Source organism: Caloenas nicobarica, chromosome 11 (genome assembly GCF_036013445.1).
Source record: "Caloenas nicobarica isolate bCalNic1 chromosome 11, bCalNic1.hap1, whole genome shotgun sequence".
Taxonomy (NCBI): Eukaryota; Metazoa; Chordata; class Aves; order Columbiformes; family Columbidae; genus Caloenas; species Caloenas nicobarica.
In genome coordinates this window covers 12,743,525-12,763,677 of record NC_088255.1, presented here as the reverse complement: position 1 = coordinate 12,763,677, position 20,153 = coordinate 12,743,525, and the positions used below count along the sequence as shown (strand labels likewise).

At 43.4% G+C, this 20,153-nt stretch overlaps 1 protein-coding gene across 7 annotated transcripts in view; it reads right to left on the bottom strand.

Moving 5' to 3' along the window:
- The window catches only part of FOXP1 (forkhead box P1), a 384,901-nt gene that overhangs the window by 320,979 nt on the left and 43,769 nt on the right, over window positions 1-20,153 (bottom strand). For 6 of the 7 annotated variants that reach the window (XM_065642236.1, XM_065642235.1, XM_065642240.1 and 3 more), the window contains one exon: window positions 17,212-17,339. The gene's annotated coding sequence lies outside the window, so the exon portion shown is untranslated. Of the gene's footprint in view, window positions 1-17,211; window positions 17,340-18,841; window positions 18,922-20,153 lie in introns of those variants that run through there. The other variant, XM_065642238.1, reaches the window with a different exon arrangement.

The following is a 20,153-nucleotide window of genomic DNA, read 5'->3' as shown; positions in this document are numbered from 1 at the left end:
GCAAGCCATGAGCAACCACGGGAGTAAAAACCCCACTGTTTTGAGACCGACCTCGGAACTGGGTTTGCATCCACGCACAGCCCCAAAGGGCGTCCCAGAGCTCGGTGCAATGGACACGCCTGCCCTCAGGACCAGCCGTGGGGACATCCCCATCGCTACTCCTGCCTTCCCCCTGACAGCCACAGTGTCTGCCCCACCACAGCTCCCCAGCCACAGCCTCGAGCCTGGGGGGAGCCACGTGCCTAATCCTCTTGGGCTTCAAGGAGAGCTGCAGGCAGGGCTGGAACCTGAGGATGGGGGAGCTCGGAGGAGTGAGCCGAGTCGAGACCCCGCTGCATGTTCAGTGATTATAAGATTAGTGTGTTTTTATTTAAAGTATTATCCGTTAACATCCCCTATTACAAAAGTAGCACAACAGTATTGACAGACTGTCAATATTAATAGGAGTGTCTAATGTTATATCAATACTAATTTAATTTCTGTTATCTGCAGGCTGCAGGGCCTTTCTGAAGAAACAGAGGAACAAGAATGAGAAAGCCGAATCAGTGACATAACAGGAAAACGAGCCATTCCTTCAGCTTCTCCATCATTCAGTGGCACCCTGCTGTTTAACAGTTATCCTTGCTGCTTCTTTTGACAAAAACCACCACCAACAAAACCCTCTTAGTTTTTTTCCAATATCACCAGAACCTCCACACTCTCTTTTTTTCTTGGCCAAAACCCATCTTTGCACAACAGAATTTTTCCTAACTATGTACACCCAAAAACTGTAAAATAAATGACAGACAACAGCAATTACAGGTCAGACGAACAACTCACCCTTACGACATAGTGTTGATTCACAGAGGAGAATTTCTAGACCAGTGAACGACCCAATCTCATACAGACCTTAAGAGCCACATGGAAAAAGCATGTTCCTCCATTTTACATGCAAAATCTATATTTTTTTTTTAGGGTAAAACCTCTTGAAGACGTGTATTTTAATGAGGTTTGAATAAGTGTCCCCAAGAGGACAGGGCAAGGACACCTGTTAAATCTGCCTGAGGCTGCAAGGTGGGGAGAAGCCCTCGTCCTTACGGGGAGATGCTCAGTACAACCAGGATCCCAGCACCACCCCTGCGCTTCCCATCACTACCAACATACTTTGAAAGAGAGAGGAAGACAGGTCCACAATAACAAAATGTCAAAGTGAACAAAGTAATTGTGCTAATTATGTAAACATTCGTTATTAATAAAATTAAAATAACCTGTTTTGCATTTTCTTTTTGTGGCAGAATAAGCAGCATCTAAGGACTCCAAATTATCACCTAAGAACTGAGCAAAAGAAGAAACTGCCTAAAATGAAGACAAGGTATCAAAGAAGAATATTTCTCTTGCTTCAGCACTTGAATGATACCAACTGTACTTGCTACAAAGCATTAAGTGGGAATGCAGGGGAAAATATTCTTCTCCTTAAATACATTTCAAATAAGTGATTTATGGTTTTCAAGCTGTGAAGGAGAGAAGTGGAAAAGAGGAAGGTATTGGGGTAGGAAATTAGCTTACCTTGTGATACTCCCTGATGTGTGACCCGTTCCCACAAATGGGTGAATCCTCCTTCCCCCATTAATGAGGCTGCAGGTTTGCAGGTCCCCCCACCCAGCCAGAGCTCCCCGCTGCACAGCAAGGCGTGGGGAGCCCACCCCATTACCATCCATATACTCACAATTTTACATCACTGTACCAGATTTCAAAGGGTAACGATACCCAAAGATCCCTTGAAAATACTCAGTGGGTACTGAGCACAGAGCAGGAACTTCAAAATGCCAACAACGGGCTGGGTGGGTGAGAGAGCCCCACGCTCCCCAATGTTGAGTCACATCGCCAGGGATGGTGGCATCCTCTAAACCTCACATTAGAACGAGACGAGTAATGTTTAATAAGGAGATGGGGGGGAAAAAAAAAAAAAAAAAATCAACTTTTATATTGCAGTTAAAATGTGACTTCTCTCCCCTAGCCTGTCTGTGCCCTCCCAAAAAGTTCTCCTTCCCAAATTTACAGAAATTTCCACTTGCACAAAACTTTACCTTCAAACAGATCTTTGCTGCTACCCATGCCCATTGCAGTCACACCGATTAACATTAATTGGTGGTTGTGAACAAGCCATGTCTGTCACTGTTTCCCAGAATGACAGAAAGGGGGAAGAGAGGCAGAAAACGAGGGGAAACACTCTGTGGCCTTTGAAAACCAGGGGACTGCACTGCCGAACAAATCACTTCCAGGCAGCTGGGGATGAAGCCAGAAAAATATCTTTGAAAGAAAAAAGAACTAGTGAAGAAGCAAGAAGCAAGCAATGCAAGGGGAAAACTACCATGGGGAAGTTAATCCAAGAGGAGTCCAATAAATTGGAAAAGGGTAAGAATAAAAATAAGGAGCTATTGGACAAGGATTAGTGTAAGAGGGGTAGTTTCCTCCCAGGAAATGGAGATTGAACAGCTCATGCACAGCACAGCTGAAGAACTTACAGGAGGCAGCAGGAAGAAATGACAAGGCATGATGATGCAGGTGAGCCTGCAGACTAAGATATCAAATGAAAGATGAACTTCTGGGTCTGAGCACCCACCAGAGCAGCCTGGGCCACCTTGAGGGATCTGCAGAAGAGAACAAACTTCTCCAGCCTGGCCATGGAGGTTTGCCTTTCCATTTTAAAGCTCCAAGCCTGGCTGTTGGGATTTCCACACACAGACACCACCCTCAGAGGATGCGTTCATTCCTGTCTGCAGGGGCTGGGTTGCACAGCCTCGCACAGCTCCACACCCCGTGAGCACAAACCACTGCGAGAAACAAGCCATGAACAAGCACAAACGGCACGGCACAGCACAGTTCCTGCCGTACAGGAATCCTCATTGCCAGTTTTATCGTCCTCTTACCTCTCTCACCTCTTGCTGCTCACCGCCTCCCATGTCTATCACCACCAGTTCTGCAGCACTTTTCTCTCCTCACACTCTTTGCAAACATCCAGCTCCCTTTTCCCCCTGCACAGGAGGCAGCGCCGGTGGGAGCAGCAGCAGCCATAGCTCATAACTCGCCTAACGAATGCCAGCCAGAAGTGATTTGTAGGCATCAAGTGGATTATTATTTTTTGAGAGAGTGGGAAAGAAAGAGAGGGGCACAAGCTTAAGGTGTTGTTGATGAATGAAGATGAAAAGAGGGTTTTAGGGTGAGAAGTGTTTGTCTAGTGTGACCTAAACCGTTCAAACCTCATTTGATCGATGACGGACATTTATTCTCTGCTATGTGTCACTTCAAAGTCTGAGGTTTATATTAAACAAGAAGTCTTCTCCTTCTAAGTTGTTCTTCACTTTTTCCTGGTGTTTATCACACAGCACAATACCTGGAAATGTAATCATATTTAGTTTTTATTATAAAGTCATATGGTCACTAGTAGTACGTAGTAGAAGATGCATTTTATTGTTTTTCATTATGTAATTGTGTGCTTCATTGCTTTTCATCTGTTTTCCCTTGTTGTGGGAGGTGGCACAGCCCAGGAAAACCGTTTTCTGGGGATGATGTTCTAAAGGCAGAATGAAACCAACCCACCGGTGCTCTGCTCAGACACGGTGCCACCGCCCTTCCCTCCTCTCCGCTCCCCACGGCCGAGGACCAGGCTCCCAGGAAGCTGACAGTTCGTGGGCTGAGGCAACGCAAATCCAGCTTTTCCACCCCACAAGGCTTGTCTCTAGTCAGAGACACCTTCAGCAGTAAATACTTGAACTAACTAAGGACCACAAAGCCATCTGCCTGGAGGGCACTTGGAGAGCCATTTGCCCATGGGTTCAAACATCTCAGCCCAAACCAAAAACTCACTATTAAAACCAAAAGCAGAAATATACTCTCCTTCACCCACTTCTTCTCGACGCCTGTCACTCAGCAGGTTTCATCCTGGAAAGATCACACCCCAGGAGTCACCATTCTATCTTCCCCTTTCCCATAAGGCAGAAAAAACAAAGAAAAAACCATACTGCTAAGATGATACCCACATGCTGCTGGAGCTATCGGAGAAACTCCTGCAACAGGAGTGGAAAGCAGATGCTTGTCCTGGACCGAGCCAGCTGGAAAGGCTGCAGAGCCTTGTCAAAGGCTGAGAACCACCGAGTAAAATTTGAGGACAAAAATGCTTCCCCTTCCTACAGACAGAGAGGGACGTCTTTGCTTTGGAACTTGGTTTGCAGCCTGATGAGAAGTTGAGGTTTGGAAATAAATAGTCCATATTGTGAAAGAAGTTTTCTACCAACAGCTAACGTCAGAATTAGTTTTGAATATGGGGTTCCTCCTACTAAAATACACAATCATTCAGTTATATATGTTTAGATTCCTATACATTAAAAACAAACACATTATGCTAATAAATTTTGCAACTAAACGATATTTAATGGGATATGGTCCTGTTTAATATTCACACAAAACACAACAGCATTTAACCGCAAGGCAGATTTACGCATTTACTACATCTATTCTTTTAAATGTGCCCCAAAATTTGTTTTCTCAGCACTTGCTCACAAAGATTGCTTTTAATATTGGCTTCTGGGGAGTTCATTTTACTTAGATTCTCTATTAGAAGAGAACATCGCAGATTCACTGAAACCATATTTCTCCACCAGAACGTTGATTCACACAGGAGCAAAAAGCATTTCATTCTAGTCCTGGCCCCAGACAAGGACACCAACTCTTCTCTGTGTCCCACTCTGAAAAAGGGGAAATACCTTTGATTTGAGATGCTGTGGTCTCCCACAACCCGAAAACACAGACCTCTTGCCAGTGCCTTTCCTCTCCCCATCATCAGCGAATCTCCACTACAGCCCAGCTAAGCCCTTGAAGACCCCACAACTCTGCATCCAAGCTCAAAGGAGGAAGCTTGAAATTATGCTCCATCAAGTTGCTCCATCTCACCACCCTTTTAGAGCTTTTAAAAAAAAATATCAAATTCTATTGAATTTCTCTCTACACAGCTGCATCTCTAATGAACCCCCATAAAAGTTAAAACATTCGGTAATCATATGCAATTGAAACATCATAAAATGATAAGTCAAGGAACTGTACGTGGGCTGCAATGACTTGTCTTATTGTATTCATTCCCTTAATAAATATATCTTAAAAATAACCTCACAGTCACACATTTGCAGTATAATATAAAAATAACACTGGATTCAAATTATTAAACAGGTAATTTAATAGAACGGGAATTGAAATGTAGGACAGTGTGCAACTTTATGCTATAGGAATAGGATGATTTTAGCCAACACAACTATTTTTCTTTTTTGCATTATCTGTGCATTTATAATACTACAACATCCACATAACCTTGACACTGTAGTCACCTTAGTAACAAACAAGTGTAATGTTCACTTAGAATTGAAATCCCAATAGGGTATCTGATTCAAGTAAAACAAAAATTGGAGGACCCTACTTGGCTGCTTTTTTCTTAGTCGCACATTCATAGGCTAAAAGGATTTAAAAATAGATATATTTGTACACTATTAAATCCACAAAGCTGAACCATTTAATTTTAATTTAACGCAAAATGCAGACAAATATAACACCTTTAAAAGACACGATGCTAAAAAGGGGAGCAAATTATTTAAGTTCTGGGATGAGCACAGCTTGGCAAATTCACATCAAGGAAAGGCCAAGATTTGAACCAGCCTTACAGCCGAAAGCAGCAGCTGTGCCAGGGAACACTGTACCAGCAACACTGGCCAGAGGACACCAGCAACACCTCCACCATCCGCCCAGTACTAATGGGGGGACGAATATCCTCAGTCCAACCACCACTGCACCAGGACGACTCCCGGTTGCGTGCTTAGCTGGTTTCATTTAAATTGCAGTATTTTAAACAAAAGAAAAAGGACAAAGTTTCCATCAGTGCCCAGAAGAGGAAAGGTCTGAGCCGCTCCAGACCAAGGCGTTTTCTTTAACAATGGCCAAGACCAGACGCTTCAGAGAAAGGTACGAGAAACATTTGAATTGAGGGGTTTCACCTCTGGGAAAACAGGCTTCTTTCTGCCTAAGCCTTTGCTAGCTTTGTGCTAAAGCAAGTTTATTTATATTCTTCCTAACTTTAAAACTAAATTAAATAAAACTGCTCCTACACAGGGTTACTACAGATGTTTGTGATTACCTGTACAGTTAAATCCTCTTGCTGTTTCACACCTTGTCCTTCCTAGCTAGGATTTACAGTTGTATTGAATGATTATCTAGTCCCATTTCAGGGAAAAAAACAACACTTAACCGCAACCTAAATCATCTGAAGCCATCTTGTACTTTGCTCCTGTTGGCTTGATCTTCTCACAATTCCACAGCCATGAACTTTCTGTCCCTGCAGAAGAGCCAGCGCATTGCCTCCGGTGCACCAGCACAGGACAGCCACGCACACCGCTTGTCAACCGGGGCTGCCATCTGCCCGGCTGCCGTCCTGGCCTCACGCTTTTATTAAGTCCCTGATGAGCGTGATTCAATTAACGTCGCCTGAAAAGCCACTACACCGTAAATGAAAGGTGACAAGGAGCTGAGACAGTAGCAGAGGGGCACGGCGGAGGGCAGAGCGGCCGGAGGACACGGCAGACCTGTTACCGCATGCGGCCAAAATGGATTTGATCTGCTTACATCAGGGGGGTGACGGGGAGGCGGAAACAGTCCGGAGAAGTGAGACTTTCAGAAAGTCCTCCCCACAAATCAAAGGCAAACACACGCTTTTATCAGGTTATTCTGTCATCGAGCGGTTTGTCTATATGTAGCGCCGCTCACCAGCAAACGCCCGGCGGAGCGACGAGCTGTGCCGTGCTGGAGGCACACAGGGTGGCACCGACCCGCCAGGAGGTCCCTGCCCGAACCAGCTGCAGCAGTGGGCTCCTTCTGCTGGTGGGAACAAGGACTCGGCTAAATGTGGCGAGCTACAAGTTCCTGCAACAATGTGCAAGTCTCCAACATGTGGCCCGTAACGTAGCTGTTGCCATGGTAAACATTCATGTTTAGTGAAAAGTGTTAAATCTTGTATCATAAGTTAAATCAGCTGCCAAGACACATTTTCACAAGTAGGGGAATTTTTGTCTTTTCAGAATGGAATGTTTTTCAGTTGACATTGATTTTTCCCTAAAATAAGTCCCCCAGAAAGGAAGCCAATCACACGTGAGGCAGTCCAAGAGCTGAATTACTCTACTCCTCTGAATCATCAACAAGTGTTGTGTGCTAGTGCGTGTGTGTGTGTGTGTACAAATGCACTGTAGCTTCATAAATCCCATCCTCTTATACAAATGAGCAGTTCTACAATTTATTCAGAATACTAAACTAATGATCCCAGCAGAAATAGCATCAATATCTCGTATTTTGGGTGATGAGAGTTCAACAAGTAACTTTTCGAAATAGGAAGGAGGTCCAAAGAAATAATTAAGCTTAACCTGCCCTAGCCTTTTCACAAATACAAGACTCAATCCTGAGTCTGAACATACAGTTGTTTATGTAGGTCAAGAACAGAAATAGTAAGAGCTTGCTTTTATGCTTCTTGTTCAGTATTTCAAAAGAGGACAAATGGCCTTAATAGAATTTCACAAAGAGAGACAAGTTAGAATTAATCCAGAATTGACTAAAAAAACCACGTTACTTTTATTTATTTAAAAACTGTTGTGAGGAAATCTGACTGTTATCAGTTCAAAATCTGCAAAACTACTTGCATATGCCCTTCCACTCCTGAACTACTCCACACTGGCTCATTCTAGCATCTTACGTTAATCTTCCATATTTAGAGCAAAATGCATTTCCAACAGAAGGTTCTTTAGAATAAGAGGGGAAAATCATAATTGAGCAATTAGCCCAATTTCATTCAGAGCAGGGTAACTAACTCCTCTGATAACAGAGCAACAAAGCAGAAGTAGTCCTAAAGTCTAAACAGAAAAGACAAAGCAGTCATCTGCTTCAACACTCTGCAACCAAAATAAAAGCAGGAACAGCAATGACCTCCTTGCTTTCTCCTGCCCAAGCCCCACACTGGGAGAACCTCCCACTGCCAGGCAGGGAGGACTCAGCCCCAGACCAGCCAGGCACCTCCTGCAGAGGTACCACTGTCCTGCCAACGGTGGGGAGCTCTTTGTCAAAGTTGGGTTTTCCTCTTCCACATCTCTCTTCAACAGCCACAAGCTGGATTTCACCTTGGTTGGGTCTTCAGCAGTGAGGACCTGGCCCAACAGATTCCTCTCTTCTTTACCTGCCTCTGAGCAGCAACAGCCAGCATCCTGTCACCTCCCCGTTTCTAAGTTAAGAAACACTTCTGATTCTTCCTCCTCTCTCTAATCATTGCTCTACAATCCATTTGCCATACCCCATGCCAGATTCACACCTTAGCTCCTCACCTCCACTCTTTAAAACTCAAACTCCCATCTTCTCCATGAAAGACATTTTCTAGCAAGCAAGCTACTGCTTACAGTCTCTGAGCTCCTTCTCTACTGAAACCAGCTCTACCGACAGGCTGAAGCTTATTTAGCACTCCCAGCTCTCTGCTTGTCTCTTTTATTTTACATGGTTCAATGTTCTCATTCTGCCTTCTCTCCTTCTTTCTCTACCCTGGGCGCTACAAGAAGACATCTTTGGTGACACCTTAAAAAAAAAAAAAAGATCGCTGAATTAACATGACTTGCACTGCATGGTATTATATTTTCAGACCAGTCATTTGCTAATGTCACAAACACAATTAGGAAGTCAGGGAAAGAGCTCACAGGAACAGATGAAAGCTGCAGAGATAAAATGGAAAGCTTTTACCTGCCAAGCGCTCAGGTTAGGGTTCTAGGTTGCCCTTGGATCTAATAAAGCTATAAAAGAGCTGTATTATAGAGGTGCATAGTCACACTGCTGTAAATATCAAGCGCGGCTTTTTCCATCCTCCTACAGACATGGTTTTTGCTACCGCAATTTGCAGGCTGGTAGCCATAGGTGGTTTAAATTCTTGATATTAAAAAAAGCTCCGAGCATTACTGACAATTAAAAACAGCTTTTACACATGCACGATAACGCTTCTCATGCTTTAAAAAAAATAATATGCATATCCATATTACCATCATAATAAGTGCCACAGAGTGACATGATATGATTGAGTATAATGGCTCCTTTGGAGCCATTATGGTCGATCAGTAAATAATACACTTTTGAAATTGTCTAACTACATATTTACACTTGTCAACTCTCATACACTTCAGTGACAGAATTTAAAAGAAACACTGTAAAAACCTGTAAGAACATTAAACCACGAAAATATTACACTGAAGTGGTATTAAGGTTTGACTTAAACCCAAAAAACCATGGAAATTCCAGGTTAAGGCCAAATCTCAGAAAACGACACTGCCTTTAGCTCGCCGAGCCATGCCCGAGTGCTTGTGATGGTCCGGGCAAAGCGAGGGATGAGGTGAAGTTGGGCTGGAACGGAGAGGACCAAGGGGTCATGGTGGTCCACGGCATCAGGTGAGCACCGAGCCATCCTGAAGGGCTCTGCCCACTGAATTCAATGGCCAGAGCCAGCCTGCCCGCAGAGACTTAGCTGGTCAGCAGGACACCATTTTATGGTATTAAAAAAAAAAAGAGAGAAAAAAAAAAAGCAAAAGCAACCTGGACCTTTTATTTGTTTATTGAGATGAAATTTCCAATTAAGTTGGGAAGAATTAGTCTGCACTTATTTCAGAAGAGGCCCCATTGAGACACTGGGAGTTTTGCCTAGCTGAAACACATGGAGAAAAACTTCAGGCTTTGACCCTAAAAAGGCATTGTCAAAAAAATATGTTAAACAAACATGACAGCAGAACATTAATATCCCAAAGATTCACTCCATGTGGGGAAAAAAAAAAAAAAAGACTAGGAAGCAAGATGTTTTTTCAAGAGTAAAATAATGGGCTTGGCGCTGACTTTTCTAATTGATAAATTTGCCTCTCTTGTTCAGCTGTAGTCACTTTTGCTACAAACAGTGGCAGCAACTTTACTGGTTTCAGTAGAGCTCTGCTGAAAACAATAAGCATCAAGCCCCCAAATGCTGCCTGTCCTTCTGTGAGGGTCACATCCTGCTGCCCCCAGGGCAAGGGGATATTGAAGACTTGTGAGACGGCAAGAAAAGCCCCAGTCCTGCAGCACCTCCTTCGCAACAAAGGGACCCCAAATGCTTCAGACACCCTTCTCTACAGTCCTAAGCCGTGCTGTAAAAAGCAATGATGGATATTTTCCTAGAGCAAAGGTCTTATGTTTATGTATCTATCTATCTATATAGAGAGAGAGACCTCCTTGCTCAGATTTATCTATTACCTTGCTCGTGAGAACAAAATCCACAAAGGCTTGGCATGGAAGACTCCTGAAGTTGCTTGAAGACACAACCACCCCAGCCCAATCAAGAGGGAGTTATTGCTTGGTTTTATAGTCAGCTCTCCCCTCGACCAGCTGATGACAGAGCAGCGTCTCTCTATGCACAGCATCTGGGATTTTACAGTCACTGTATATAAATGGGATTTTCATGACAAACAACTGTATTCAGCTTCCTTGTATATCTGAAAGTGAGAATGATCTCTTAAGGCTCTGCTGGGAAGGAGTATTAATGAAGACAAAAAGTATTTCAGGCTATTTCCCCCAGGAGCATTATCACGATGACAATATAATGACTTTGTCCTATGCAAGTACTTTAAGTCCACATCCTGCTCCTGTGAAGCAGCTCTTCAGGACCCCCCTGTTCGCACGCTCCTCGCAGCCCCCTCCCCACGGCCAGCATCCCACCATCCCACCACCTGAAAAGGACGGGATCTGCCATCAGCTCAGAGAGCTTTCTCCAGTCTCTCATTTCATAAACCCTCCCTGGAGATGTTTGCTTTTGTCTAAATATTATAAACCATGGTACAACGAAGACTTAATAAACCCTGTTGCCTTTTCACTTTGTGCAGTGTCTGTCTCCTCTCACCCTACCTCCTGGCTCATGCAAATGTCAGAGTGAGAACAGTTTTTACATCTCCTCAGGTCGCCCCAGAGTGATATAAGCAAAGGTAAACAAACTTCTGAAGTCTGGGTATTTTTACTTCAGATGGGATGTAAATCAGCAGATGAAAGCTAGAAATAAACTGGCAATATGAGGGCAGTTTAATGAAGTTTCCTCCCACAGCCCAGTGTTCCCTCAATGTAACAGAGCTAACATAACCCTACGCTAAGGCGGATGGGGGAACAGAAAAAAAAAAAAGACTAAGAAGAAAAAGGAAAAAACCAAACGACATAAAGATATAAATATTTCTCCCAAAATCAAAGACACTCTTCCTTCAAAATGTCTGGTCAACTGTTACAGAAGGTGAAAAGCATTCCCCTGCTGAAGGCAGAAATCTTCACCTGTAAGAACTCAGGAGACCGGACATCACCTCAAATGCTCGAGATGTCTACGGGCTTCATGTGGGACAACCCAATGAGAAGACCAGACATCACAAGTGCATGGGATGGGCACAAGCTCCACATGGGACAGCCCAACACAGCAGAACTTGGGATGCAGAAGGTGCTCGGTTCCTGCTGTACCACATACATCACTTCCCAAACAATCCCCAGAGCGAGGGCTTCATCCCAGAGCTCAAATCAGAAAATGACTGGTCCTGTGTACAGCTGAAAGCCCCTGGGAAGATGGGTTTTTAAGAGCAGCAGCTCCAGCTGCCACCCAATTGTCTGACCAGTGGGTGCCCCAAACCCACAACCTCCTCACATCATTATCTCCTGGCAGAAAGATGTTATGTGCTACCACTCCTTCCTCTCTGCCTCCTTGTTTAAAGCTTTCTGGCTGCTGGTGAGGAAATGAGTCTGCCTTGCTCTACCTTTCTCTCCATCACCTTGCTATCTGCGAGGAGGGCTGGTGAGAAAACGTTTCAGCTGTTCTTGCACTTCCACAGCATCCATTTCCTGAGGCCCTTATGGAAAAAAAGGCTGTCTCCCATCTCCTGCTGACAATAGCTTTATCAGATAATAGCACGAAGCAGGAATGATTCTGTAAAGCTGTTAGCAATACCCAAAGGTATCTGAATAGCAGCAGAGAGACAGAGATCACGCTCGTTGTGTTCACCCACCAATGGACAAAGCCTGAACAGCAACCAAGGGACCAGCAAAGCCTGTCTACTAAAGAGCATATCATTACTTTAACCCGCCATGAGTAATTGTATGGCTTTTCTGATTTTCTGTGTGCACATTGTATTTTTTTATATTTTAAGTTAAAACCTGCTGAAATTCAATGGCTCGAGACACAACATTGCCAAAGAAAAGGAGTCTCTGGTCCCTGGGAGGGACTTTTCTCAGTGCTGGCTTGACACATAAAATCTGTTTCTTCAATTATGTCTTCCTTCTTACCCATTTTAGACGTGATGGTGTGAAAACATTATAAGAGCTCATGGAAAAAAAAAATCAAGGAAGCTGAGAAAGTATTCTTCAGATCATATTTAGAGGCTTTGGCTCACAAATGCTTTAATACCAGGAGGACAGTCACTTGGACACCCCAGCTCTGTCCCTGTGCCACGCCAGCGAGTGCAGCACCAGCATCTCCATCAGCGTAAGAACTGCCCTGTTCAACAAAAACACAGATACTGCAAAGCAAAACTCCAGCTACAAAAGCCACTTTGCACTGTTAACGCTCTGTATTGATGAGGCGCCAGAGCTTTACAAGAGTTTCTCGTACATACGCTTGCGATCTGCACAAACTCAGAACTTCATCCCACTACATGATGCTTCTGCCATGCCACCTCTAGTCCAAAATGTATCTTAAAGCATCTGAAGTACCAACTAAGGGATTCTAATCCTGCATTTGAAAACTCTACCAAGCCAGGGTACCGCAACAAACATTCTATATTCGGTTTCATAAATATCAAGCCATTAAAAATATTGTTAATTCAGCCATAAGAGTCCACAATAAATCCCTCAGTTTAGGTGTGAGAAGATTTTTGTACTTAGAAGGCGTGAAATTCCCCTTTCTCTTGGTGACAAGAAATGCCCCTTGATGCCCCATCTCCTCCAGCACATAGCCAAAGTGAAAATTATTTTCAAAACTAATATGTACACGGAGTAACATGGTTAACATCATCCAATGAATTTAGATCCACCTACACGGTATAAATATATCTAGATAAACTGTCACCTTCAGCAGAATTCATTAAAATAATGTTGTATCTTCCTTGTTAAATGTAATTTTTTTAATTGAAATTTAATCTTACTGTATTATTTGGTAGATTTTTAATTGACATTTGTAGTAATTAATTGGTAAGCATTACAGCTTTGTCTGAAGAATTTAAAACTAAATTTGACATCGAGATTGGCCAGCCACTGCTGTGAGGTGCCTGCTGGGAGCATTTCATCATCCTCCCAGCCCCTCCTGCTGATCAGAGGTGGGAGATGATGGTCTCTTTCTTACAGTCATGAATTACATTACTAATGTATTCCATTACCACCACGCAAATGTCATGTTAATTCCTGATCATCATCAAGTCAGACAATGGTTTCCACACTGGCACCCAGCCAATTAGCGGTGTGGAAAAATATTCCACCAATTATATAACTTGAATTAGGTTAAGGACTCAAGAGAAAGCAAAATAAATGCTTTGAAAATACTTCTCAGATAAAATGTAAGTTGACACTGTCTTCATGTGCTATAGCCGATGTTATACAATCTGATAGGCAGCTGCCAACATTCATAACTGTTTATTAAATCTAGCCTCTCTTTATGGTGGCAGCTAAGATCTGTATTTTTACCAATATTAGGTTCATTGTGTTATGAAAAAAGACCAAAATACTTAGGAGCATTCACACCAGCTTATAAAACATATTATGTAGTATATTAAATTGTTAAAATTACTTCTCCTAGCCCCCCGCCCCAGAGAAAGTTCCATGGACAGAAAAGTTTCAGCAAAACAAAGTCTTTCTGTAGCCACTGATGCTTTACAGGAGCAAAGGAGATTCTGCGAGGCCAGAAGTGCCACCTCTGGGCTGCTCTTGCTGTGCAGCCCTGCCGGGGGACACCAGCTCAGCTCTGGGAGCTCTGCCCTGCTCCCCCATCCCACAGACACGTCTGACCGGGGAATCCCTTCAGCTTTTGCTCCCTGGTTATCACAAGAAGCATCATGGGCAGATATAGCCCTCTGTGTAGCTAGGAGCCTGTTCACCAGAGGAAAGGACTGTGGCAGGAATGAGGCATCCCTGCAAGAAAAGGTGACCACAAAGCCTGGTGGAAATGCCTCTGGCCATGCAGGGACATGGCAGGTTTCTAACCACAGCGTTCCCTCGGTGTGTGCAGCATCGAGCCCCACCGGCAACCCGCTGTGCCAGAAACTTGCTGCGCGACCAGGTTTTTAGTACCACCCCATTATTTTGATTTGTTCCGTTCTTAACTCAATTTATCCTACAAGCCTGGTTATCTCCAATTTAAAAATGTACACAGCACCAGTTCCTCGACTTCAAAAATTTATAACGATGAGCAATTTGTTAAAGCCTTTTACCGTATCTTTCTGTCTCATTTTCCTAGGTGCTGCAATGAGGCAATTCATTGTTCTGGCTGCTTACCCTAGATGACCTTTGCCTGCCATAAAATGGTATACAACTAAACGCTCTGCTTTAAATACAACTCTTGCCTCTTCGAAAGGCCCTACGTATTCAGTCAACACAATCAGCAGAAACCACATTTGGTTACTCAATAAGCTGGAAACTTCTAAAACGCGTACGGCGGTGAATGAATTCCTGCCATCACCAGGGACACTCGAGTGGGGAACAAGAGAGACCGCCGAGAAGTGGCTCTTGCTGCAGCCGGAGAAAGGATCACTCCTTTAAGCTGAACACTCAAGGAAAAAAAGAGAACAAAAACTGAATTAGCTCAACACGTCCCCTCTGCAGTCAGCACATTGCTAGGCAACTTACCATCTCTTGATAGAATTATGGTGGAGGGCTGATCGTACATCAGGGTTAAGATGAACACAAGTTTTGGCCAACTGCTCCTTTCCAGTGGGACTGCTCAATGCTTGGTCATTTCATATTATTATTTCACAATATTTTCTAAGCACCTAGAGAGTCTAATGCATTCAGAGAGGTATTTTAAAGCTATTATGTGACACGAAAATTTTAAGATAACTGCAAGTAAGTGAATTTTAGGAGGAATAGCACAAGCCTCTTTCTTTGTTCAAGCCAGCATTTGGAGAGAGCTAACAATCCTTTTTTTTGTTGCTTCCATTTTTTAATACTGAAGCTATCCAGAGGGCATGCTACTTGAACACTTTGTCTTTACAGTTGGCCACAGCTCTACACCTTTGTAACTCAACCTGGTTGAGCATCTCAATGAGATGCTTCAAAACACCCTGGTCCTTCCATTCGCCACTGCTCAGACCAGACACAAAGTCCCATGAGAGGCAGAGCCACGGGGCTATCGCAATACCCCATGTTGTCACACTTAACCTATACCAGCCTTAGGAAGGGTCTCGATCTTTAACAGTGACTTGGAAAGTAAGATTCGGACTCCAGACATTATTTACAGTTCTTAAGAAGTATTAAGCAAATGCAAAGACTGTTTTAAACAGAGGCATGTACCTTGCCTATAACCCCAAGTTTTGCATGCATACTTCATAAGCATAAAGAAATAATTAATTAGCTAACCCCATGACTACAATAAATAGATTCATAAGTGACAGAGCAGTGAGAAATTCTTGCATCACTGGAGAAGTCTGGAGTTGGTCCCTGTTTGGGGATCTCAGTTGTATCAGCGAGGTTAGTAATTCAGACATGAAGGAAATGGTAAGAATTTCCCTCCTGCACGCACACTTTGAGCTGCCATATGGGTTTATTCAACTGTTTACTACACCAGTCGGTAAAACTGAACAGCTATTATAATCTTTGCTAAATGACATGGTAATTATGCTACCTCTGGAAAAAAAAAGAAAAAATAGAAACTTAAAAAAAAAAAAAAATCACAATTCACTGATGTGTGAATTTCTGAGGTTTTGTATTCCTTGAATTGAAATGCACTTTCTAACACACAGAGGGATATTAAATATATAATAGAAACCTGAATTTATTTTAAAAAACAATTTGTGCTCCCATTTCCTATGCAATTTAATTATGCAGATTTCCTAGTTTTGAAAGATTTCTTACATAGACCTTCCAATTTTCTGTAAAATCAGACGATTCCTGTTTTCCCAACCTCTTAGTCTTCTGATTCATGAAGAAATTCTGACCCTTCTCTCACCCCAATTAACAAGAAAGGAACCAAAGAGCAGGCAGGTAAGAGGAGAGGGCACGGGAAGGCTCCCTGAGCCAGGCTGCTGGGGGACGGGGACAGGGACAGCCAGGGAAGGCACAACCACCACTCATTTGGCACAAACGGGACCAACAGCCTTCCTGGCTGGCAACCACCACGGGGAAATGGCAACTGCCAGTTAACAGAGAAGTGGTCACCCCACACACTCTCAAGCTTGCCCAAGCACAAATGCACCCTGGCCAAAATTCACTATTAAATGCTCTGTCCCTGTGTTCCTCCAGGCTGGGCATGGCAGCCCCAGCACCACGCTGAACGGGGCAAGCGCATGCAATGGGACAGCTCTCCTGTGTGCCAGTGACACCATTTTGTCACTGGGATGCAAGTGCAGCAAACAGTGGAGCTAATTATTTGTTGGCAATGGCTCCTTTGAGAGCAAAGGCTCTGACATATGATGGAGAGGAGGCCTCTCCACATTCATATTTAATCACGACATGAATTGTACACATGAGCACGTTCAGACCATGTCTATCTGCAAAGCTTCAGTTCTGGGCAGTGGGTTCGCCTGCATCGTTGAAGTCAAGTGTCACTGTCAAAGACCTCACAACTCACAGGATTTAGGGGGATGGAGAGAAGAAGAAAAGGAAGCAAGTCTTTGTTTCCATATTGATAATATTTGGTATCACTATTATTTCATTACAATGAAGGTTTGGCGTTTATTTTCATTTTCATTTTGGTTTTGTGTTGTGGGTTTTTTTGTTTTGTTTCATTTTGGGGTTTTGATTTTGTTTTTTAAAGAACAGCAGTGACTTGCTTTTAAGTGTAGACAATACCAAAAAAAAAAAACCAACACACAAACAAAACACTCAAACCCCACCGTATTAAAAAAGGGAGAAAAGGGCATGGGAAAGAGAGACTATAGGAAAGAATAAGTGAAAGTTACTGCAAACTCGGGCTTGACAACTCACCAGTTTTACTTGCAGGCATCACACATATCCACTTATGACTCAGGGCAAATACGGGAAAGGATTGAAACCCTTATCATGGCAAATGTGTCTGGAAGCCGGAGTCACTCAGAAAAAATGTTCTCAGGAGACTGAAAGACAAAAACATGTTTTAAAACTTCACTCAGTTAGAATCATATCAAAGCCTATCATTTTTCTTTGAAAATAAGAGTTGGTTACAAATGCTGGAAGTGGGGGGAGCATTACAAGAGTATTTCTACGTATCAAACATTATCACACAGCAGACTTTATTTGGCTTTAAATAAAACTGAAACTTACAATATTAAGAAAGGTTTTAAAAGACACACTTATTTCACATTTGCAACATGCTCCTCCAACAGGCAAACTTATGTTCCGGCTAAATACCAAAATGTGTCACCATCCAAATCCATATTCTGCTCAAAAACACAGCTCTGTGCACAAAATCCAGATACTTTAACCTACTTTGCATTATCAAAATATAACAGTCTTTGAATTTCTGAAATATTTACTCTCTGCCTTCACTCACTGCATCCTGATAAAACCTTAACAAAATGTGGAATCTCTTGTTAGCAATAATCTTTCCTCCGAGATAAGGAAAAACACATATAAAAACTATTTGATGTTCAGGGTGAAAAGGCAAAATTTGCAAACATCAGTTAGGAAACACCAATTAGTATTTTTTTTCCCCAGCTATTAGTAACACAGATTGGATTTAAGCTTAGCTCAGAGAAAGCTGCTCACTATACAAATGAGACATCCATTTTACTAATAAGGGTATTTTAAAATAAGATGCATCATTTCTTTACTGGCAAAGTATCCACACTGAGTAAAAACTCATATTCAGAGATACGAACAGAGGTATTCCCTGGGATTTTCTGCATCGTACCCATGAAGCTACACGGGATTTAAAGAGCAGCTCTGGTGCCCAACTTGGAGAAGGGCACTGGCTGCCCTAAGAGATGCATCGAGCCCCAGGAGAGCCTCTGCTCCCTGGACGACTACACGACAGGGACCTGCAGCAATAAACCCCAGCAGAGAAAAACTCTGCAACAAATGAAAACATCCTGAGGGACCGGGGTAGGAAAAAATACGAAAACAAAAGTCACGTGTGGTGCTTCTGACTTCTTCATTCCCCAATCCTCTCTCTCCATAGCATCCCCAAGGCGGTGGCTGTTCCCAGCCTTTCCACGTCTACCAGCGTTTTGGCAGCGGCAAGAACTGCCATCTCCAAATTAACCTTGTGGAGTTAATTATTTTGGCAGCCACTGCAGCCTTCCCAAGGAACATCTGGAAGCTTCTGTCTTAGCAACAACCACATGAAATTTCGTAAGACAAAAACCAGGTACTTCTCTGGCCCTGGGGCTTTCTCCCGCTCTTTGCTGAATGCAATGTAACGGCTGAAAGAAGATCACAAGAGTTCAGAAATCTAAATATAGGGATTATGCGCCCTATTAAAAAAACTGTGCTACACAATAAAAATAGATCCAAAAGGAGTTCTTAAACAGCATTTATGCTGAACATGACTTATTTCTCAGAAACTCTGAAACACTTGCAAACCAAAAGTGACCTGCATCTTGCAACTGTTGTATTTTATTCATGAGGAGCAGAGCACCTGAGAGAAGCAACTGAGCAGTGTCAGAAACACACATCCGAGGCTCGCTGTACTGCACCGCTCGGTGACAGACATGCCGTTGTAGCCAAGCAGAAAGCTGCATCTACACACGTTGGGGCAAGATTTCTCCAGCTGACCTGCTGCACCACTGTATTCAACTCCTTAGTAATCTTTATCCACGATACATCTGTAAAGCAGGAAAGTATCGTTAGCCTCATCTAGAAGAAGCTCGATTGAGGCTCACTTTGGCTAATTCTTGCTCAAAAGATTTAACGTTCATTTGTGATTTTAGAGGCAAAATAACTTGTCTAAATAACATATGGGTCTGCAACAGACAAGGGCTACGGCACACAGGAGCACTGTCCTCACCTCCAGATCAGTCTTCTCCTTCACATCCCTCCTCAATCATAAGGAATATGTTGGCATCTTTGTGCCAACAAGCAGATTTGAAAGCTGGGAGAGCTTCTACGCAAGGAACAAGAAACAGTGTTGGGAGTAGGTAAAGACATCCCATTCCAGCCTGGCCTGAACTCTGATGGAACACCTGGAAAAACTGATTTTTCTTATGCCATCAAAAACTGACCTCACCAAAATATTCCACAGAATATTTCTTCAGCCACATTTCACAAGGGAACGAGGCTTATGTGATTAATACATACCCTCTGTGCCCAGCCCCACTTGCATCTTTTGAAGCCTTTAGGATTAACAGGAGCAGAGAGCTCCCAAAACCAGGAATTCTCACAGCATTAGGTCTGGGGCTTGCACCACTGTAGGACTCCAAAACCATTTGATCAGCTGTCTCCAAGAGCCAGCTGGCTCCTCGGCACCCTGCCAGCTCCGGGCTGAGCCGTGCCAGGAGGGAGCCCAGCATGGCCCATGGACACGGAGGCAGCTCAGGTGCTTCCACAGACCCGAGCGCTGGAGAACCTGGGGAAACCACGTGAGGTGCTGAGGGGAAGGGTGTATGAGGGAGAGGAACAGATAATAGATCGGTTCTGATAAACTGAAGCCTTTAATGATCTACCCACGCACTTGAGTTCGATCTGGCATTGACAAATTGAAGCTTTTAATGATGTGCCCACACATTTGAGTTGGACACTCCTCTTCTACAACTTTCACAAAAATAGCCTGCTGGGTTAAAGACAGAAATAACTCTAATAAAGCTGCAACACGAGCAAAACTCTTGACCAGTCTTTGACAAAGTAATTCCCCAACAGATTATTTGATGCGACCTCCAGTAAAGACCTTCTCCTGCACTGCCCTGCTCCCATACAGATTCTCTGAAGGCTACAGTTAAATAAGGGGCCACGAG